This window comes from Pseudophryne corroboree, chromosome 2 (assembly GCF_028390025.1).
Source record: "Pseudophryne corroboree isolate aPseCor3 chromosome 2, aPseCor3.hap2, whole genome shotgun sequence".
NCBI lineage: Eukaryota > Metazoa > Chordata > Amphibia > Anura > Myobatrachidae > Pseudophryne > Pseudophryne corroboree.
In genome coordinates this window covers 792,478,277-792,502,525 of record NC_086445.1, presented here as the reverse complement: position 1 = coordinate 792,502,525, position 24,249 = coordinate 792,478,277, and the positions used below count along the sequence as shown (strand labels likewise).

The 24,249-nt window shown below is 44.0% G+C and overlaps 1 protein-coding gene across 3 annotated transcripts in view; it reads right to left on the bottom strand.

Moving 5' to 3' along the window:
- The window catches only part of LOC135048735 (uncharacterized), a 1,076,079-nt gene that overhangs the window by 752,209 nt on the left and 299,621 nt on the right, over window positions 1-24,249 (bottom strand). The gene's annotated exons all lie outside the window — the stretch shown is intronic.

Here is a 24,249-nt window from a genome sequence, read left to right as displayed (position 1 = left end):
CCGGCAGAGAGGCTGCAGACATTTCTTTTGAGCAATGTACGCCTGATTAACTTCCTATTCTGCATTAGCCCCCTGATCTGTCTATCTTTAAATACTACTAGAAGTAAAATAGTACACCTCATCTGAATTACATTCTCAGTGCAATTCTCAATTGAAAGCGTAATAGGCCAATTAAGGTAAGACACAAGAAAAAAAGGGAAGAAAGAATGTCTCTTTGTTGGCGCACGTACAATAATTTAAAATGTAACTTTTAATAAATCCATTAAGACTGTTCAAAAATACGAAATAAGACAATACAGTACAACAAGTGTTATATTGCAGCATCTACTAGTGATGTACTCAATACTGCTGTATAATAATGTTCATAAATTTAGAGTGCTGGAATAATACAGCGCTCTCTGTGTGAATTAAAGAAAGAACTGACCACTGCTTATATCAGCACATTACACTAATACCTATATAATTGTTTAATATTACTGACAAGGTATATTGAGTGTAAACTACTGCAATGACACAGTACTCCTTCTGAAAATTAACAAAGGAACTGATCACCATTTATACTAACATGCCACACTGATATCTAGGCAATTATTCATACTGGCAACTCTTACTCACTGCACTTGAATATTATCTGCAACATTTAGTTATTGGCATAGTTATCTGATATTTATATGGCTACGCTTTATATAGCAGCCAGCAATTAATAAGCAGTCCAATTATTTTAATAATTATACTGTGTATACTTGTGAATGGTGCAGCTATTCATTGTAAGATATATCTGCATTAGTGAACACAATGAATATACACATGCAGAACGTTTCAGAGTGTAAAGTCCAATAAATACAACATCGATTAATTGGCAGAATATTGAGGCATTATTTGGCTGTGCTTCTATAGCTGCTGACGATAGATTTGGTGATCTCATTTCAGCAGTTTCATTGTATGCAATAATGAATGACACAGCTATTTGCTGAAAGTATCTATTTACAATAGGTTTAGCGACAGTTACATATCTTTACTGTGCACAGCTGCCAGGAATAAAGGCAGCATATAACTATTGTAATTATTCAACATTCAACAAGTTACTGAATATCTGTGCATCCAAACCATTTAAGGCTGTGGGAATTAACTATACCTATGAATGATTGAACTATATAAGTTATTGAAGAAGGGATACAACAATAACACACCAGTTTACTTCTGTGTGTGAAGTGGTCCTGATAGCATACTGTGTGTGAATCAACTAACACTATATACTCCTATTAGTTGTTGTACTATACCCACTGTAATATAGGAACTCTTCAGAAATTAATTGAACAATTGTTTAGATACTGAACGTATAGATTAATTATATCTTTATCATTACATTGCGCTCAGACTATTGAATAACTATTTCAGAGCATTCAGATCCGTAGTGATCCATATCAGATTAACAAGATCAAATTAATACAAGATATGACACAGGTAGCGAGCCTTGGTTTTAAAATTCACTTTATTTAGTTATTTCATTCACTATATGTAGTCAATATAACACTTGTACTGTATTGTCTGTTGTACTGTATTGTCTTATTTCGTATTTTTTAACAGTCTTAATGGATTTATTAAAAGTTACATTTTAAAGTATGCTACGTGGGCCAACAAAGAGACATTCTTTCTTCTCTTTTTTTCTTGTGTAATACATTTGTCTCTGGGTGCACCCTCGAACATCCAACAATTAGTGACTTATTACTGATGGATATTAATCGGGGCTCTTTCTTGTAATTCAATATCAATTGTTCAGCTACTGCAGAGCATACTCCATCTCCCCCATCCCTTTAATGCTCAATTAAGGTAAGATAAAGCTCTGAGGAATATCCTAAGAAGTTTGGATTTGTATCTCCTATTTAAAAGTAAAATTATTTCCTCTGTTGGAGTCTTGATGTAGTGGTTACAGTCTAAAGCTGGGTGCACACCTAACCAACATGGCTCGATCACCTGATGTTAGGTGAATGGGCCGACGAGTGTGTAGGTGTGTATGCAGTACCATTGCAGGAGTGTTAGCCGATAAACATTTTTTTATGTTTCAGCAGTGGCCAGGATCAGGCCGTTGCATTTTATGTGCTGTTTAATAAGTCAGGACGGCCTCCAAATCCCATAGAAACCCATATAGACTGAGCTATTTTAACACAGTGTTTACGGGGGCTGCAAGGTATCAAGCTGAGGACACAGAACTCGTCTAATTGGCTGACCAGCGGAGTGATCATAAAAGTGTGTACCCAGCTTTACACAATGCACCTCTTCAGAATTTTGTGCCTCACACAAACGAGCACATTTCTAGATGAAGCAGTGCAAAAGCACGGCCTCCTGTCCTGTGGACTGAGTGTGTAACAACAATGGATTGTGTCAAAGTCGAAAAATATTGTAGTACACACATTACGTATTAACCACACACACATGCCCGCTGCGCGTGCACTTGTTCCGCCGTGCGTGTACAAATCCGCAATTTGCGTATGGTCGCTCCCGCGGTCCTGCGCGTGGTATGGGTATTTACGGCGGAGTTTGTGAGCGCATAGAGGGCTATCAAAACATCACATATTTAATCCAAATAGTGCACATTGTACACATAGCCCCCCTGCACCACATCAGCAAGTATCAACAGTTTAAATGATACCAAGACTAAGGGATTCGCCTTTGCATGATAGGAAGGGACAGACTAAGGTTATAAGGTGATGTCTAGTATCCAGCTGTAGGGTATTTTAAGGGTAACATTCCGGTGTTGGTTAGAGGAAGATCGCATGTTCCTGCGTATAGTTATGTGCAGAAGTAGAATATAGATATAAACTGTATTTACTGTATATTATGTATGCGGCGGGAATCCAGAGGAGACCACCCACAAGAGCAGTTGAGAACGACATCGCCCACCTTTTCAAATCAACCTATGACCTCTCCTGTAATGTAAAGATGCATCTCTGTGTCCAATGGACAAAGGGATTACAGTATCCATTGTATTGCTTTTTGAAGTAGTGTATAAAAAGCCTGTTGCTGCCTGGCCGGTCAGAAGACTCGTAATGCTATCTACCTGATTAGCGGAGGACTGGACCAGGAAGCGCATGCGAATATTCTCACGTATGTACATTGACTGTAGCCATTTACTCTGTTGTATTGTAGTGTATAAATTGTATTGTTATCCCCTTCCAGATATATACGCTGAGGTGTCGGAGCCCAGTGTTTAACTACAAATCGGTGTTGTGTCCTCTTTTCCCTGCTCGGGTTTAAAGCGTATTACATTACCTAACTGTATAAGGTTTGAAAGTGTATTGATAAGGTGTGTACGCTCTGCGGGTACTGTGTACCGTCAGCACTGCATAAGGTTTTAGGTGTAACATCATTGCAGTGCTTTGCTGCATAAGGTTTAGAGTGTAATAATATCATTGCGTTGCATTACTAATAAGGTTTAAAGTATATAAAAGAGTGTGTGCGCGCTGTGTGAACTTTGTACCCCCAGCGCGGCATTTGTACGCTAAGTCCGTACACGGTACGGGACTCTGTACGCAAATAGCGTACAAAGTACGTAGAGTGCATATTAAGTCTAGCGGCCGCAGCGGCTCCATGGTAAGTGTGTTTAAAGGTATAGCTTTATGGTTTAAGATGATATCGACATTATCAATTGGGGGCATCGTCCGGTTTTTCCTCATACCCGCAGCCTAGCAGGTTAAAGCAGACTTTATCTATCAGCAAAGGGCGGAAGGGTATCCTACGTGAACCTTTTCCTGGCCGTAGAATACACTGGAAACCCTAAGTTATTGCTGATTAGATGGCGTCTGCTCTGCATGGTTTGTAGGGATGCTGGTGGGACCCGTAAAGTAAATACGCAAAGCTATTAATTTTTTTTTTTTAAAGGTCTGTGAATTTCTATTTTGGCGCCAAATGCGCACACAACACAAGCATACACCTGTACTTTGTATTTGTATACCTGCTCATATTGTTTCCATAAATACTGATTACTAGATTCATTTAGACCTGTACGGAGAAATTTGTTGCTATTTAGTTAAAATATAGAATAAATATTAAGGAAGTAAACGTAGAACACAAATACAGTCTGGCCTAGTTGAACAGGTTTATACAGAAAGAAACTGTGTTGTGTTAAGTAAACGATTATAGGTAATATCGCTTACATTTATAGAAGTGTGGGATTTGTACTATTGCGGACGTACGTTTTTTTGTACACGTGTCTCGGATAAAGTACGGGACTGCGTACGCAACGTAAGGACATACGCATGGTTGCGTGTTTACGCAACGTGCGTAAGGGTACGACCGCTAAGTACAAATTACACAATAGCATTGTTTAGTTTAGGGGCGGAACAGTAGCCACGCTACAATAGCACAAATTGCTCGGTTTCCAAAATTTAGTTTAAATAAAACCTTTTCTACTGTATTACCTCTGGGGAAAGCTATCAGTTAACAGGAAAGGATATTTTTCTGATCAGAAAACTATAGAGTGTTAGTGTGGGCTGAAAAAGGTGTGAATGTATTAAACCCCGCTTGGTGAACTCGGTGAAACTCGGTGAACTTGGTGAGCACGGTCTAGGTGAATACGTGCAACGGAGTGTGATAAAGCTTTTTAAAGGTGTTGTTTTCTTGGTATTACACTCCGGCTGTTTTGGAGCACAGTGTGAAGACTCCAGTGATCCTACAACTTATAGATAGCAAGTGTCTATAAGCGGTACGATTGGACCGCACGGTTGTGTGAGCAATACGTGGCGCAACGTGATACGAAGTTTTGCATGTTTGTGCGTAAATCTCGTCATCATACGCGTTGTGTAAAGCACATGCAAGCGTGATTTGTGTAAACATTGTCTTTTAGGCAGATATCCACTGGGTACGGTAAGTTACTCCTAAAGGCCCAGGGGATATAGGCCGAAGTAGGGCCTGCATTGGCTACACGTGTCTGCTAAATAGGGCGGATCCGTGGTACTCGGAGCAGAAGAAGTTAGTGGAAGAACATTGAGGACTTCCACCGTTAGACTACTGTGTTTGGAGCATTTTAGGAAATTTTCCCGTGTTAAAAGGGTCCACAATGGGAGCCAAGTGCAATACACAGGGACGTTCCTCAGTCAGGGTTCAGACAGCAGAATTGAGACCCAGGGGGTCAGCTCGGTTGGTAATGTGGGGGAAGTATGGTCCCCACACTGAGACCTTTTGTGATGAATGGACACGAATGACTGTGGGGGATAAAGCATAATTTCCTGGGATAGGTAGTTTTGAACCAGAGGTATTGCAGAATTTAAGGAGTAGGTTATGTCTAATAAAATCCAGAAAACAAAGGATTAGACATACAGATTGTTTAAACTTATGGCAGCAAGAGGGCGATGTGCAAAGGGAACTACCGTATATACTCGAGTATAAGTCGACCCGAATATAAGCCGAGGCACCTAATTTTACCACAAAAACCTGGGAAAACTTATTGACTCGAGTATAAGCCTAGGGTGGGAAATGCAGCTCTACCCATACACAGACCTCATAGTGCCAGATATGCCCCACAGTGCCAGATATGCCCCACAGTGCCAGATGTGCCAGATATGCCCCACAGTGCCAGATGTGCCAGATATGCCCCACAGTGCCAGATATGCCCCAGAGTGCCCCACAGTGCCAGGTGTGCCAGATATGCCCCACAGTGCCAGGTGTGCCAGATATGCCCCACAGTGCTAGATACTTACCCTCCGTCGCTCCCGCGCTGTCTTCTGAAGGAGGGACACGGAGAGCGCGGCTCTCCTGTGTCCCTCCTGCGTCTCCGGCGGCAGCGGCGTGTGTTAAAGGAAGTGCCGGTTCGTGCACTTCCTTTACCACACAGACGCCGCTGCCTCCGGAGATGCAGGAGGGACACAGGAGAGCCGCGCGCTGCGCTCTCCGTGTCCCTCCTAAAGCTGACTCGAGTATAAGCCGAGGTGGCTTTTTCAGCACAAAAAAAAGTGCTGAAAAAGTCGGCTTATACTCGAGTATATACGGTAGCTTACGCAGCAGGTTCCAAACCTAGCAGGAAAATGATGGCAACCGCACCACCACCACCACCGTATATTGTAGGGGAGATAGTGGCTACAGACAATGGCATATTGGTACCTGATAAAAGTATAGTTGATAAATGTACTAATGCTAACCCGTGCAAGTTGTATCCCATTTTAAACTTTCCTCAGGACTGTGAGCAAGAAGATGAGCCCAGCACGATATCGGCACTCTCTCTAGCAGCCACCATACAGAACACTCAGGTGGGCACGGCCCAACCAGTAAGATCAGTTGTAAGGCCCCCTAGCGGAGGGATAAGTGAGGTCATGTCCACAGGTAAGTACGGTACCATACATTATGCAGAGACAATAGCACCTCAGATTGTGGAGTCAACTCAGAATTATGTAATTGAATTAAATCCTGTCAGGGTGATCGCAGTCCCAAATGGGAAGACTGACACTCAGGGAGTCACTCCCATCAGGAACATTGCTATGCATTGTCCTTGGTCCCGGACAGAATTGAGGACAATTATGTCTGAATTTCCCAATCCCAGAAAGGATCTAGTCGCATGCCAGAGGTTTATAAAGAATTAGGTAACGCCACCGAACCCACAAACAAAGATTGGCGAACAGTGCTACGAGTATGTTTACCTTCCAATATTGACCCCGCGAAATTCATTACTGATTGTAAATTAGACGCAGAAGTACCTCTCACTGACGAGTACACTCAGGAGAATGTACGACAAATCAATCTGCAATTAGGAGTATATTTCCCTACTGTTCTCAAATGGAATAAAATCTTTTCCATAAAACAAAAAGAAGGTGAAACGGCATCTGAATATTTCCACCGGGCACTGCAGGAAATGGCTAGATACACTGGGGTCGAGGACATTAAGGAAAATATACATCACAGGGAGGTAGCTGTGTCAGTATTAATGGACGGTTTAAAAGAGACATTAAGAACAAGGGTACAAACCACTCTACCTAACTGGAGAGGTATCTCGGTGGCTGCATTAAGAGAGTCCGCTATCGAGCACGATCGGAACGTCATTAAGCACAGGGAGTCACAGGGGGATAAGCTGATGACAGTAAGTATAAATGCCCTTACATCCAAACCGCATCAGCCAAAACCCCAGACCCCTGAGGGTCACAAGATACAATAGGGGTTGGGCCACACCTGTAGTCTGCAGCCAGTGAAGTTGATTGCTAGCCTTGGTAGTGAACCTTAGGTCACAGTTGAAGTAGCTGGTAGATCACTACCTTTTCTTGTAGATACAGGGGCGGCCAGGTCAGTGTTAAATTCAATGGTAGGTATAAAAACCACGGGTAAAACAATTTCGGCAATGGGAGTAGCAGGAGAAGTACAACACTACCCTTTGAGTAGACCTGCGGAGATTACGATAGGGCCTTTGCAGACCAAGCATTCCTTTTTGTTAGCTGCATCGTCTCCGACTAATCTACTGGGGAGAGATCTATTGTGTAAAATGGGGTGTGTCATATATTGTACTCCTGAGGGTGTCTTCTTAGATATACCAGAGAATCACGTTCCGGAAGTGCAGGATATGTTAGACACCCCACAAAGGCTAATGTCACACTCTGCTGGTATAGACAGGTGCCCATCCAAGGTGGAGGAAATGATCTCACAAATACCGGGATCCCTCTGGACCAAAGATGGACAAGACACTGGATTGATGGCGAATGTAGATCCCGTAGTAGTGCAAATAAAAGATGGTAGGATAGCTCCAAAAATCCCACAGTATCCTCTGAAGCCAGAGGTGGAATTAGGAGTGTACCCAGTCATAGAGCGCTTGCTACAACAGGGCATCCTAGTCAGGACATCCAGCACTGCCAATAGTCCCATCTTCCCTGTGAAAAAGAGTGGGGGGAGGGGTTACAGGCTAGTGCAGGATCTAAGAGGGATAAACAAAATAGTTGAGAGCCAATTCCCAGTAGTGCCAAATCCAGCTGTCATACTCATGCAAACTCCCCCTACTGCAAAATTTTTCACTGTCATTGACCTCTGTTCTGCTTTCTTTTCTGTCCCTCTGCACCCTGACAGCCAATACCTGTTTGCATTCACATACACGGGAGTACAGTACACCTGGACTCGCCTACCCCAAGGTTTCATTGACAGCCCAAGTATTTTCTCCCAGGCTCTGCATGACTATTTACAATCCTTTCAACCTGAGAGCGGATCAGTATTAATACAGTATGCAGATGGCTTACTGCTGTGTTCTGATTCACTCGAATCGTCCTTGATAGACACGAAACAGCTTCTGTTTCACCTTTCTAATACGGGACACAAGGTTTCAAAGGATAAGTTGCAGTTGTGCCAGACCAGGGTAAAATATTTGGGACACTGCTTGACGCAAGGCCTTAGACACCTTACCGCTGATAGAATACAGGCGATTCGCGACATGACTCTGCCACAAACCCAGCAAGAGATCCGCACTTTTCTTGGAATGTGTGGGTACTGCCGAAACTGGATCCCAGGGTTCTCCATACTGGCTTTACCTTTGCAAGAAATGGTCTCTTCAAACAAACCAGATCGGATCTCGCAAACAGATGAGTCCGAACTGGCATTTGAGAGACTCAAACAGTGCCTATCACAGGCACCTGCATTAGGCATGCCAGATTATGGGAAACCCTTTGAATTGTACGGTACGGAAAGTGCTGGGTGTGCGGCAGGTGTCCTAACCCAGAGACATGGTGATGCCAGCAGGCCGGTAGCTAACTACAGTGCACAGTTGGACACCGTAGCGCGGTCTCTCCCCACATGCTTGCGAAGTGTTGCAGCGATAGCTTTGCTAGTGAGTAAAAGCGAAGACGTAGTGTTAGTACACAACCTGACAGTCCATACGACTCATGCAGTGTCAGCCTTACTGAACTCCGCTCAAACCAGACATGTCTCATCAGCGCGGTTTACAAGGTGGGAATTAGCACTAATGGCCCCTGTAAACATCACCATAAAGAGATGCAGCGCACTAAATCCTGCAACTTATCTGCCGGGTGTGCCTGGACAGGCACAAAGGGTGGAGGATGAGAATGATGGTGAAGGAGGATTTAGTGCAGATACTGACACGCATGATTGTATGGAATATCTGAACCAGACTTTCACTGCAAGACCCGACATTAGTGACAACCCACTGGAAGGCGTAGATTTTACCTTTTACACTGACGGTAGTTGCCACAGACAGACGGACTCGGGAGACTTCTGTACTGGATACGCAGTCGTAGATGACAGAGGTATCATAGAAGCAGAACCCCTGGGCCCACCGCACTCAGCACAAGTTGCTGAGCTGGTCGCCTTAACCAGAGCGTGTGAATTGGCCAAGGGTAAGTCAGCCAATATATATACAGATTCTAGGTATGCCTTTGGAGTAGTGCATGATTTCAGGGCCCTATGGCGCCTCAGAAATTTCATGACGGCAGCTGGCACACCTGTAGCGCATGCATCCCACATAAAAAGGCTTCTAACAGCGATACAAGAACCAGACAGAGTAGCTGTTATCAAGTGCAAAGCACATACTTACAACCAAGATCCAATCTCACTTGGTAACAAACGGGCAGACGAAGCTGCTAAATCAGCAGCCAGCACCCCCATACAAACAGATATCACATCACTGATGATATTCAACACCATCAACACACAAAAATTAAGTGAAATGCAAAATTTGTGTTCTCCACAGGAAAAGGCGGTCTGGAGGTCAAAGGGATATGGCCAAGAGTCCTCAGGACTCTGGACAGGTGGACAGGGTAAGCCAGTGGCCCCCAGAGCATATCTTCCAAGCTTAGCTGAGGCGGCACACGGTCTGACTCATCTGGGTAAAGAGGGTATGTGTAAGCTGGTGAGAGCCTACTGGTGTGCGCCAGGATTCTCTTCTCATGCGGGTAAGAGAGCAATGACATATCTTATTTGCTTGAGGAAGAATATTGGAAAGTCAATACCAACAGAACCATCCCATATCCCGCCGACAGAAGGCCCTTTTCAGGTAATACAGATTGATTTCATACAGTTACCACCCTGTAGGAATTTAAAATATGTGTTAGTCTGTATTGATGTGTTTTCCAATTGGGTAGAAGCGTCCCTGCTGCCACAAATACTGCTACGTTCACTGCAAAGAAAATTGTGCAGGAATTTGTGTGTAGATATGGTATCCCTAGAATAATTGAAAGCGATAGGGGTACCCATTTTACAGGTGAAGTCTTTCAGGTTATGTGCAAACTAATGGGAATTAATAGCAAGCTGCACACTCCGTACCGCCCACAGGCGAGTGCGAAGGTGGAGAGAGTAAACAGCACTATTAAGAATAAGCTGAGCAAAGTGATGACTGAAACTGGATTGTTGTGGCCAGAAGCTTTGCCACTAGTATTGTACAGCATCAGAACCACTCCCATGTCCCCCCTTAACCTATCACCCTTTGAGATTCTTTTTGGTCGACAACCCCATGTAATGATAGACCCCCAGGATGATTTGAAATACAATAACGAAGTGACTGTAAAATATTTGGTTAAGATGAGCCAACAGCTGAGGAATCAAAACAAAAATCTAAAGCTGGTGATTCCTGACCTGCCAAAAAGTAATTGTCATGACATTGAACCTGGGGAATATGTAATGATTCGAAATTTTCTACGCTCAGGTTGCCTCATTGACAGGTGGGAAGGACCGTACCAAGTCTTACTAACCAGCACGACAGCATTAAAGGTTGCCAAAAGAGAGACTTGGGTCCACTCGTCCCACTGTAAGAAGGTCGCTGACCCAGAGAGAACCCGTGACAAAGAGCAGAGCGTAGAGAACATCGTATCACTGGAGTGTCTTTTCCGGGAAAGTTGAGAGGCAGGACTGTTGTCACGGCACCTGAGCGCGGAGAACAACAAAACCAAGAGGCGGTTGTCGCACCAGTTTTTCTTTTTTTATTATTTTCTCCATCTCCCACTACCCTCCTTCTCTCCTTCCCTTTTCCTCCCCCTTCTTGTTTCCTTTCTCTTCCCTTAACAAGATGGACTTACCCCCAAGAGACTGCGTTCCAGGTTTTCCTGTTAACCCTGTTGTTGACCAGAACAGTCTGTTTCGGTGAGAGTCCCAGAGAGGTCGAGAAAGGATCTGGAATGGGTTCTGATGGCGAGGACGGATTTGTAGAATTCCAAGAGCAACACATCACTCAAGCAAAGGCTAGTATCAGAAAACGATCTGGTAGTCAGGGAGCTCGTAGGCACTGTGAAGGGTTATTGGCTGAGGAAAATTGCATTTGTAAGAATTGTGAGAACATAGTTGAGGATGGGTGCATCCAGAGATGTCAGTCCAGCCTTAATATCAACATGGACCGTCATCCATTGAGTGATTACCACTCACTAGTGGGTAAGGTTTTAAACCAAACAGAATGCTGGGTGTGCTCACAAGTACCTCAAGGTCAGAGCAAGTCAGGATTAGTACCGTACCCTTTAGCAATAGATGAGGTGGTGGGAGACCGGTGGACAAGAAATTTTATATTTCTAGGCCCCCTAGTTTGAAGCTCCACCAGTATCATGTAGATAGATCCTTACTATGCTTCAACATTTCCAATTTCCGAAAACCAGGAAATTGGGAGGTGACATGGAATAACCAGACCATGGCCTTTTCGCATAGAGCTGATAGGATACCCATAGACTCTGAACTTGTACGCCAAATAGCCAACAGTGGAAGGTATTTTCAATATAGGTATACTCGAGGAAGCAAGACCATGTGGGTTGGAGAAGTATCACCAGGGTACTGTGCTCATATCATACAGCCTGATACTTGTACTAAACAGATGAGAGAACTAGGGATTGGGTTTTTCACTTGGAAAGTTTGTAATATGGTAATGTCATATTCTGTCCCATATGTTCTCCCCGATGATGCCTATTTCATATGTGGGAGGAAGGCGTATAAGTGGCTTGCCCCAAACTCAGAGGGATTGTGTTATGTTGGAAGAGTGTTGCCAGAGGTCATGACCATAACCCATGATAAGATGAAAGATGTTCACCGCAGTGCTCAGGCTCCTTATACTCACTATGAACACATCGTCAAGAGACACCTCATAGATAGGACAGAGCACGTAGCCTCTGATTTGATCCACGAATCCACCGGGATTCAATTCCTTCTCGCATTAGACATCACCCGTACTGCCAGAGGAATTATAAATTATAGGTATATCCATGCGCTAGCGAACTTGATAGATAATATCACTGAGATGTATGATGACACCTTCAGGTATACGGGTAGGGAGTTGCAAGCTTACAAAACGGAACTGATCCAGCACAGGATGGTCCTTAATTATATCACAGCTGTGACGGGTGGGTACTGTGTCACTTTGGCAACTCAATATGGTGTGAAGTGCTGCACGTATATTACAAACAGCACTGATGACCCAACCGAGATCATCGATCAAAAGATGGACGATATCTTGTAATTGAAGTGGGAGTTCCGAAGGAGACACAACTTTACCCTGACTGCTGTGAGTAATGAACTGACCGGCTGGGTCTCATGGTTGAACCCACGAAATTGGTTCTCAGGATTAGGAGAGTGGGCTCAAAATGTTATTATGAGTGTAGGAAAGTTTCTCCTTTGTATCCTGGGAGTCGTCATCATTTTTGGTTTGATATTTAGGTGTGTTCGAATTCTGATGCGGTGCAAGCACGGCACAAATTTGATGAGTTTAAGTAGCGGGGGCATTGTTACAGCAGCAGATTTAATTTACGACCCATCCATAGAGACAATGTTATGATAAGGATTGCAAATGAATTCCATGGCCCGTTTCTTTCACCCGTTTTTCCTTTGTCTCCCCCTTTGCCCAGATACACCGATCCGGAAAAGACATCGACTACACCCAAGAATGATTACGAAAATGTTATGTGAATGTATTTTAGATATGTGTCTTATCTTCATCTCTACAGCCTTCAGTTAGTGACACACATAGTCGACAGGTGATATCCACATATATTAGCACTCACATATGTTCCCCCTCCATGTATTATCAACTAAATGTGCACCCCATTTGTTGGAACAAGAAGTCGAAAAGAGCTCGGTAGTGTTTGTTGGCCCACTTACAGACCCTTAATACGGGATAAGAAGGATTTAATGTATACTTCGCAATACCTCGAAGCTTATCCAGAACATATACGGCACGATGATACATGCCCCTCAGACATGGATTCATACATACAAACTTTTACTATCCCACTAGGTCATACATTTCCCGCCTACACCTCTCCTCCTACCATCCAATCATCTGTAGATATTGTATTGTATATTTTTCTGTTTAATGTTTAGATAGTGGCAGTTATTGTTGACTGCCAAAGGGTGGACTGTCAAGTCGAAAAATATTGTAGTACACACATTACGTACTAACCACACACACATGCCCGCTGCGCGTGCACTTGTTCCGCCGTGCGTGCACATATCCGCAATTTGCGTATGGTCGCTCCCGCGGTCCTGCGCGTGGTATGGGTATTTACGGAGGTGTTTGTGAGCGCATAGAGGGTTATCAAAACATCACATATTTAATCCAAATAGTGCACATTGTACACATAGCCCCCCTGCACCACATCAGCAAGTATCAACAGTTTAAATGATACCAGGACTAAGGGATTCGCCTTTGCATGATAGGGAGGGACAGACTAAGGTTATAAGGTGATGTCTAGTATCCAGCTGTAGGGTATTTTAAGGGTAACATTCCGGTGTTGGTTAGAGGAAGATCGCATGTTCCTGCGTATAGTTATGTGCAGAAGTAGAATATAGATATAAACTGTATTTACTGTATATTATGTATGCGGCGGGAATCCAGAGGAGACCACCCACAAGAGCAGTTGAGAAAGACATCGCCCACCTTTTCAAATCAACCTATGACCTCTCCTGTAATGTAAAGATGCATCTCTGTGTCCAATGGACAAAGGGATTACAGTATCCATTGTATAGCTTTTGAAGTAGTGTATAAAAAGCCTGTTGCTGCCTGGCTGGCCAGAAGACTCTTAACGCTATCTACCTGATTAGCAGAGGACTGGACCAGGAAGCGCATGCGAATATTCTCACGTATGTACATTGACTGTAGCCATTTACTCTGTTGTATTGTAGTGTATAAATTGTATTGTTATCTCCTTCCAGATATATACGCTGAGGTGTCGGAGCCCAGTGTTTAACTACAAATCGGTGTTGTGTCCTCTTTTCCCTGCTAGGGTTTAAAGCGTATTACATTACCTAACTGTATAAGGTTTGAAAGTGTATTGATAAGGTGTGTACGCTCTGAGGGTACTGTGTACCGTCAGCGCTGCATAAGGTTTTAGGTGTAACATCATTGCAGTGCTTTGCTGCATAAGGTTTAGAGTGTAATAATATCATTGCGTTGCATTACTAATAAGGTTTAAAGTATATAAAAGAGTGTGTGCGCGCTGTGTGTACTTTGTACCCCCAGCGTGGCGTTTGTACGCTAAGTCCGTACACGGTACGGGACTCTGTACGCAAATAGCGTACAAAGTACGTAGAGTGCATATTAAGTCTAGCGTCCGCAGCGGCTCCATGGTAAAAGTGTGTTTAAAGGTATAGCTTTATGGTTTAAGATAATATCGACATTATCAATTGGTAACTATTAACACAACTGTTCTCTAAACTGCTTACAGCAGTGGACTGAAATCACAGAATGACTGAGCCTCCACGAGTCGCCTCATCTGACCTACTAGTACCAATTTCAATGTGTTCAACAATAATTAACACTAATTATAGTAATTATTGAAAGATACTGGATGAATATGTGACAATATGTCAAATATCATATCTTAAACGCTTTGTAGTACATACTAAGCTTATCAGATGGTAGTAATGGGCTGTTGCAGAAGTATCTGACATGGAAACGATATAAATGTCCAATTTAATGTGAGAAATATTTTTTTTCTTCTGTCAGGTGCAATTAGGGTGAAAATGAACAATCTGTAGGAGAAAATAACCATGTGTTCATATTTATCCACAAAATGTACATAACTTTTGGTTCAGTCTGTACAGCCATTATCACCAATATTTGTAGACACAAATATATCTGCGTAAGCAGGTGTCAGTTTAATTAGAACAGGGCTCAGATTGATTATAATAAATGGAGGCACTAAGTGGTCTGAAAGCCTTCTTAATTTTACCATTTGTAATGCAATGTTATTGTGAAATGACATGTGCGTGTGTGCATCTGTTTTTATGCACGAGGAAAGCAAAAATCATTGAAGCTTTATTTGCCCAAAACAGTATAAACGTACTGACACAGTATGTAGCGTAGCTATTTTAGACTCTGCTTTCTGAAAATAGTTTAGGCTTATATTTTGGCATTTAGAGTAAATAACACAAAATGTTTTGCATAACAGAAAATTTCCCAACTTTTCATCTTTTATAGGTCAAAAATCTTCTTTCCTCCTAAATGGTTTCTCTATCCATTTGGATAAGTAGTATACAGTGCATGCGGAAAGTATTCACAGTACTTCACTTTTTCCACATTTTGTTATGTTACTGCCTTATTCCAAGATGGAAAAAATTCATTTCTCCCTCAAAATTCTATACACCATACCCCATAATGACACCGTGAAAATTTTTTTTTTTGAGATTTTTGCAAATTTATTAAAAATAAAAAACTAAGAAATCACATGTACATAAGTATTTACAGCCTTTGCTCAATACTTTGTGCATACCTCCCAACATGACCCTCTCTAGGAGGGACACATTGCTCTGCTTTTGGACTTTTCTCTTAATTTATGATTGCCAGCACCTGTTTTGAACAGGTTAATGGATAAGAAAGGTGTTTCAGCACAGGTGATGGCAATCATACATTAAGAGGGTAGTCCAGGAGCAGAGCATTCTGTCCCTCCTGGAAAGGGTCATGTTGGGAGGTATGCTTTGTGGATGCACCTTTGGCAGCAATTACAGCCTCAAGTCTTTTTGAATATGATGCCACAAGCTTGGCACCCCTATCTTTGGGCAGTTTCGCCCATTCCTCTTTGCAGCACCTCTCAAGCTCCATCAGGTTGGATGGGAAACGTTGGTGCACAGCCATTTTCAGATCTCTCCAGAGATGTACAATCGGATTCAAGTCTGGGCTCTGGCTGGGACAATCAAGGACATTCACAGAGTTGTTCTGAAGCCAGTCCTTTCATATCTTGGCTGTGTGGTTAGGGTGTGCTACTGAAAGATGAACCGATGCTCCAGTCTAAGGTCAAGAGTGCTCTGGAGCAGGTTTTCATCCAGGATGTCTCTGTACATTGCTACATTCATCTTTCCCTCTATACTGACTAGTCTCCCAGTTCCTGCCGCTAAAAAACATCCCCACAGCATGATGCTACCACAACCATGCTTCACTGTAGGGATGGTATTAGCCTGGTAATGAGCGATGCCTGGTTTCCTCCAAACATGACACCTGGCATTCACACCAAAGAGTTCAATCTTTGTCTCATCAGACCAGAGAATTTTGTTTCTCTGAGAGTCCTTCAGGTGCATTTTGGTAAACTCTAGGCGGGCTGCCATGTGCTTTTTACAAAGGAGTGGCTTCTGTCTGGCCACTCTACCATACAGGCCTGATTGGTGGATTGCTGCAGAGATGGTTGCCATTCTGGAAGGTTCTCATCTCTCCACAGAGGAATGCTGTAGCTCTGGCAGAGTGACCATCAGATTGGTGTTCTTGGTCACCTCCCTGACTAGGGCCCTTCTCTCACTCAGTTTGGATGGCCGGGCAGCTCTAGGAAGAGTCCTGGTGGTTCCAAACTTCTTCCATTTACGGATGATGGAGACCACTGTGCTAATTGGGACCTTCAAAGCAGCAGATATTTTTCTGTACCCTTCCTTGGATTTGTGCCTTGAGACAATGCTGTCTCAGAGGTCTACAGACAATTCCTTTGACTTCATGCTTGGTTTGTGCTCAGACATGCACTGTCAAGTGTGGGACCTTATATAGACAGGTGTATGCCTTTCCAAATCATGTCCAATCAACTGCATGTACCACAGGTGGACTCCAATTAAGCTGTAGGAACATCTCAAGGATGATCAGTGGAAACAGGATGCACCTGAGCTCAATTTTGAGCTTCATGGCAAAGGCTGTAAATACTTATGAACTTATGTTATTTCTTAGTTTTTTTAGTTTTAATAAATTTGCAAAAATCTCAAAAAACTTTTTTTTACATTGGGGCAATTCTGAGTTGATCGCAGCAGGAACTTTGTTAGCAGTTGGGCAAAACCATGTGCACTGCAGGGGAGGCAGATATAACATGTGCAGGGAGAGTTAGATTTGGGTGGGTTATTTTATTTCTTTTACACTGCAATTTAGATTGCAGATTGAACACACCACACTCAAATCTAACACTCTCTGCACATGTTATATCTGCCTCCCCTGCAGTGCACATGGTTTTGCCCAACTGCTAACAAAGGTCCTGCTGCGATCAACTCAGAATTACCCCCATTGTCATTGTGGGGTATTGTATGTAGAATTTTGAGGGAAACTGTGAATTTATTCCATTTTGGAATAAGGCTGTAACATAACAAAATGTGGAAATAGTGAAGCGCTGTGAATACTTTCCGGATATGCACTGTAAATATCTGGGTCCCATTGCAAAAGTGTAATTGTACTCTTAACATATACTCATAAAGTCATATACCCCACGATGTCTGCTCTGTATCCAACAGGTCAGAATACCAATTGTAATAGCAGTAACATGCATTAATATCAGTAAACTTTAGTAGCAGTAAATTACAGCGGATTTTAAAAATATTCAAATAATCGTATAAATAAAATTTTTTATAATTTAAAAGGTTAGAATGTCAACATATAGGTAAACTGAGCAATATCTCACTCACTATGAGGCTCCTGATAATTAAGTATACAACTCGCTGTGAGTAGCACCGGTAGATACACAATCACTGAAGCAATTCAACATTGCTCCGATGCAGATGAAGATCAGCCATTCCTGCAAACTCTATCACTGTTACTTTAGTAGCACGCTTAGTTACTTAGCGTGGCAATGCTAGTGCACAGGTGTGAGCTTTGGTTATGCATGCACAACTTCCAGCGGCGGAAGCCAAACACGATCCCTCTTTGCAATTTGGGACTCCTTCCCATACTGAAGGAGAGAGATCTGGGAATCAGCACTATCTGAAGATGACAGCAGGAACCTTCGCCAAGCTCGTAAAATGTTGTATTTTCGGAGCATGATTAGTTTTGGTCCCCATATTAGTGTATGGAGACAGAGTGGGATTGTAAGGTAAGCAGAAGAGATCCGTGATATAGAAATGATGGGATAGTTAAATAAACCCCTATGCATCTGTGCAGAAATTACTTTGCCATTTATACATACAGTAGGTAATACTTGCTTTACACATGTTGTATCACTATAACCTTAATTGCTAGTACGCCACATACAGCACATCACCTCGGTCACAGACACCTCTTTAGAGGAAGCCTAGACAGGAAACCTGCATATGTCACAACACAGCAGTGATCTGATAAATCATAAGAGCTACCAGTGTGGGCTGAATATAAAGGAAAAGCATCTATAACGTGCAATGCGCATCAGAGCTATTAGTGGCTTCCAACTCCTAACCCGAGCAACAACACCGCTGTTTTACCAAAGTCCAAATGAAAGAAGTCAATTAGCAGGGAAAAATCGAGTATTCTAGGAAAACGCTGCTTAAAAAGTAAACATCACTGTATCCCACATACAGCAAATAAAATGTGTTCACAGACATCGACCTTGCGATCACCATAGTAACTGACAAATAATTCCTACAGTATTTTGAAAAAAAAAAAAAACATACACCAGGGTTCCCAATACAACCTTGTACAGTGCTTTTTCTGATCATATTAAGCAGTAGTATCACCGTCTTTTAAAAAATAAAATAATTTTAAATACTTATAAAATATGCATCTGAAGACAGAGTATTGATGCTAATATAAATCTTGTTTTAATTTGTTACTTCAGGTGAGTATGGATACCTATTTTCTGAGTACCAGTACCTTTTGTTAATAGAAAAACACACTGTATATACAAAATATAGTCCTGATGTTCTTCACAACAATATTTCAGCTATAAATGAAACTAAACCAATTAGTAGGTGAAATACAAAAAAAGTCAGGGGTTGTTCTGTAGTAGTAGGCAGGGCCGTCTTTTTGTATGGGCTCAATGGGCAGTTGCCCAAAGGCCCCAGGAATTTAAGGGCCCTAGGCTGTGGCTGAGAGTCCCCTTTTTCCAGTGGTACCAGATTTTTGAAAATCATCCCAAGGGAACTGGATATACTCGACTTCAAAGCAGTGGCCCCCATCCAAGCCTGGGAATTGCTCTTCCCAGCAAGATATCTCAGGTTCCTTCTGACTCAGAGTTTTTCTGATGGTATACTCCAAAATCTGGGACTCTTCCCTTTTGGTGGACACTGGTAGCTTGTCTCACCTATGCCCAGAACCAGAGAGATATCAGCCTTCCAGCAGCTGGTCCCTGCTCCAGCTCCACATGCCTGGTATTCAGTTTTATATTTTATTCGGTGGATTGCTCTGGCTACTGAACCCTGATCCTCAAGTCTCCGGCAACTACTGAAAGCTGGGACTCTCTAGTTTTTGTATCCCATAAACAGCTAAGAAATCCATTTACAGGAACTGGAGATATCTGCAGTCAAACAAGCTGCCCTCCCACCTGAAAAATAAGATTTTACTTACCGATAAATCTATTTCTCGTAGTCCGTAGTGGATGCTGGGGACTCCGTCAGGACCATGGGGATTAGCGGCTCCGCAGGAGACAGGGCACAAAACTAAAGCTTTAGGATCAGGTGGTGTGTACTGGCTCCTCCCCCCATGACCCTCCTCCAAGCCTCAGTTAGGATACTGTGCCCGGACGAGCGTACACAATAAGGAAGGATATTGAATGCCGGGTAAGACTCATACCAGCCACACCAATCACACCGTATAACTTGTGATCTAAACCCAGTTAACAGTATGACAAACGTAGGAGCCTCTGAACAGACGGCTCACAACAATAACAACCCGATTTTTTTGTAACAATAACTATGTACAAGTATTGCAGACAATCCGCACTTGGGATGGGCGCCCAGCATCCACTACGGACTACGAGAAATAGATTTATCGGTAAGTAAAATCTTATTTTCTCTGACGTCCTAAGTGGATGCTGGGGACTCCGTCAGGACCATGGGGATTATACCAAAGCTCCCAAACGGGCGGGAGAGTGCGGATGACTCTGCAGCACCGAGTGAGAGAACTCCAGGTCCTCCTCAGCCAGGGTGTGCCCCTGACCAAGTAGCAGCTCGGCAAAATTGTAAAGCCGAGACCCCTCGGGCAGTCGCCCAAGATGAGCCCACCTTCCTTGTGGAATGGGCATTTATATATTTTGGCTGTGGCAGTCCTGCCACAGAATGTGCAAGCTGAATTGTACTACACATTCAACTAGCAATCGTCTGCTTAGAAGCAAGAGCACCCAGTTTTTTGGGTGCATACAGGATAACAGCAAGTCAGTTTTCCTGACTCCAGCCGTCCTGGAAATCTATATTTTCAGGGCCCTGACAACATCTAGCAACTTGGAGTCCTCCAAGTCTCTAGTAGCCGCAGGTACCACAATAAGCTGGTTCAGATGAAACGCTGACACCACCTTAGGGAGAAACTGGGGACGAGTCCGCAGCTCTGCCCTGTCCGAATGGACAATCAGATATGGGCTTTTGTGAGACAAAGCCGCCAATTCTGACACTCGCCTGGCCGAGGCCAGGGCCAACATCATGGTCACTTTCCATGTGAGATATTTCAAATCCACAGATTTGAGCGGTTTAAACCAACGTGATTTGAGGAATCCCAGGACTACGTTGAGATCCCACAGTGCCACTGGAGGCACAAAAGGGGGTTGTATATGCAGTACTCCCTTGTCAAATTTCTGGACTTCAGGAACTGAAGCCAATTCTTTCTGGAAGAAAATCGACAGGGCCGAAATTTGAACCTTAATGGACCCCAATTTGAGGCCCATAGACACTCCTGTTTGCAGGAAATGCAGGAATCGACCGAGTTGAAATTTCTTCGTGGGGCCTTCCTGGCCTCACACCACGCAACATATTTTCGCCACATGTGGTGATAATGTTGTGCGGTCACCTCCTTCCTGGCTTTGACCAGGGTAGGAATGACCTCTTCCGGAATGCCTTTTTTCCCTTAGGATCCGGCGTTCAACCGCCATGCCGTCAAACGCACCCGCGGTAAGTCTTGGAACAGACATGGTACTTGCTGAAGCAAGTCCCTTCTTATCGGCAGAGGCCCTGAGTCCTCTGTGAGCATCTCATGAAGTTCCGGGTACCAAGTCCTTCTTGGCCCATCCGGAGCCACGAGTATAGTTCTTACTCCTCTACGTCTTATAATTCTCAGTACCTTTGGTATGAGAAGCAGAGGAGGGAACACATACACCGACTGGTACACCCATGGTGTTACCAGAACGTCCACAGCTATTTCCTGAGGGTCTCTTGACCTGGCGCAATACCTGTCCAGTTTTTTGTTCAGGCGGGACGCCATCATGTCCACCTTTGGTCTTTCCCAACGGTGCACAATCATGTGGAAACAACTTCTCGATGAAGTCCCCACTCTCCCGGGTGGAGGTCGTGCTGAGGAAGTCTGCTTCCCAGTTGTCCACTCCCGGAATGAAAACTGCTGACAGTGCTATCACATGATTTTCCGCCCAGCGAAGAATCCTTGCAGTTTCTGCCATTGTCCTCCTGCTTCTTGTGCCGCCCTGTCTGTTTACGTGGGCGACTGCCGTGATGTTGTCCCACTGGATCAATACCGGCTGACCTTGAAGCAGAGGTCTTGCTAAGCTTAGAGCATTGTAAATTGCTCTTAGCTCCAGTATATTTATGCGGAGAGAAGTCCCCAGACTTGATCACACTCCCTGGAATTTTTTTTTTTTTTTTTCCCTGTGTGACTGCTCCCCAGCCTTTCAAGCTGGAATCCGTGGTCACCAGGACCCAGTCCTGAATGCATAACTGTGGCACTTTAGTAGATGAGCACTCTGCAGCCACCACAGAAGAGACACCCTTGTCCTTGGAGACAGGGTTATCCGCTGATGCATCTGAAGATGCGATCCGGACCATTTGTCCAGCAGATCCCACTGAAAAGTTCTTGCGTGAAATCTGCCGAATGGAATCGCTTCGTAAGAAGCCACCATTTTTCCCAGGACCCTTGTGCAATGATGCACTGACACTTTTCCTGGTTTTTGGAGGTTCCTGACTAGCTCGGATAACTCCCTGGCTTTCTCCTCCGGGAGAAACACCTTTTTCTGGACTGTGTCCAGAATCATCCCTAGGGACAGCAGACGTGTCGTCGGAGACAGCTGCGATTTTGGAATATTTAGAATCCACCCGTGCTGTCGTAGAACTACTTGAGATAGTGCTACTCCGACCTCCAACTGTTCTCTGGACCTTGCCCTTATCAGGAGATCGTCCAAGTAAGGGATAATTAAGACGCCTTTTCTTTGAAGAAGAATCATCATTTCGGCCATTACCTTGGTAAAGACCCGGGGTGCCGTGGACAATCCAAACGGCAGCGTCTGAAACTGATAGTGACAGTTTTGTACCACGAACCTGAGGTACCCTTTGTGAGAAGAGCAAATTTGGACATGGAGGAAAGCATCCTTGATGTCCAGGGACACCATATAGTCCCCTTCTTCCTGGTTCGCTATCACTGCTCTGAGTGACTCCATTTAGAATAGGTCTCACCGAGCCGTCTGGCTTCAGTACCACAATATAGTGTGGAATAATACCCCTTTACTTGTTGTAGGAGGGGTACTTTGATTATCACCTGCTGGGAATACAGCTTGTGAATTGTTTCCAATACTGCCTCCCTGTCGGAGGTAGACGTTGGTAAAGCAAACTTCAGGAACCTGCGAGGGGGAGACGTCTCGAATCTCCAATCTGTACCCCTGGGATACTACTTGTAGGATCCAGGGGTCCACTTGCGAGTGAGCCCACTGCGTGCTGAAACTCTTGAGACGACCCCCCACCGCACCTGTTTGTACGGCCCCAGCGTCATGCTGAGGACTTGGCAGAAGCGGTGGAAGGCTTCTGTTCCTGGGAATGGGCTGCCTGCTGCAGTCTTCTTCCCTTACCTCTATCCCTGGGCAGATATTATGGGGACGAAAGGACTGAGGCTGAAAAGACTATGTCTTTTTCTGCTGAGATGTGACTTGGGGTAAAAAAGGTGGATTTTCTAGCTGTTGCCGTGGCCACCAGGTCCGATGGACCGACCCCAAATAACTCCTCCCCTTTATACGGCAATACTTCCATGTGCCGTTTGGAATCTGCATCACCTGACCACTGTCGTGTCCAGAAACATCGTCTGGCAGATATGGACATCGCACTTACTCTTGATGCCAGAGTTTCGCATATATAGAAATGCATCTTTTAAATGCTCTATAGTCAATAAAATACTGTCCCTGTCAAGGGTATCAATATTTCCAGTCAGGGAATCCGACCAAGCCACCCCAGCGCTGCCCATCCAGGCTGAGGCGATCGCTGGTCGCAGTATAACACCAGTATGTGTGTATATACTTTTTAGGATATTTTCCAACCTCCTATCAGTTGGCTCCTTGAGGGCGTCCGTATCTGGAGACGGTAACGCCACTTGTTTTTATAAGCGTGTGAGCGCCTTATCCACCCTAAGGTGTGTTTCCCAACGCGCCATAACTTCTGGCGGGAAAAGGTATACCGCCAATAATTTTCTATCGGGGGAAACCCACGCATCATCACACACTTCATTTAATTTATCTGATTCAGGAAAAACCACATGTAGTTTTTTCACACTCCACATAATACCCTTTTTTGTGGTACTTGTAGTATCAGAAATATGTAACATCTCCTTCATTGCCCTTAACAAGTAACGTGTGGCCCTAAAGGAAAATACGTTTGTTTCTTCACCGTCGACACTGGAGTCAGTGTCCGTGTCTGTGTCGACCGACTGAGGTAAAAGGACGTTTTAACGCCCCTGACGGTGTTTTAGACGCCTGGACAGGTACTAATTGGTTTGCCGGCCGTCTCATGTCGTCAACCGACCTTGCAGCGTGTTGACATTATCACGTAATTCCTTAAATAAGCCATCCATTCCGGTGTCGACTCCCTAGAGAGTGACATCACCATTACCGGCAATTGCTCCGCCTCCTCACCAACATCGTCCTCATACATGTCGACACACAAGTACCGACACACAGCACACACACAGGGAATGCTCTGATAGAGGACAGGACCCCACTAGCCCTTTGGGGAGACAGAGGG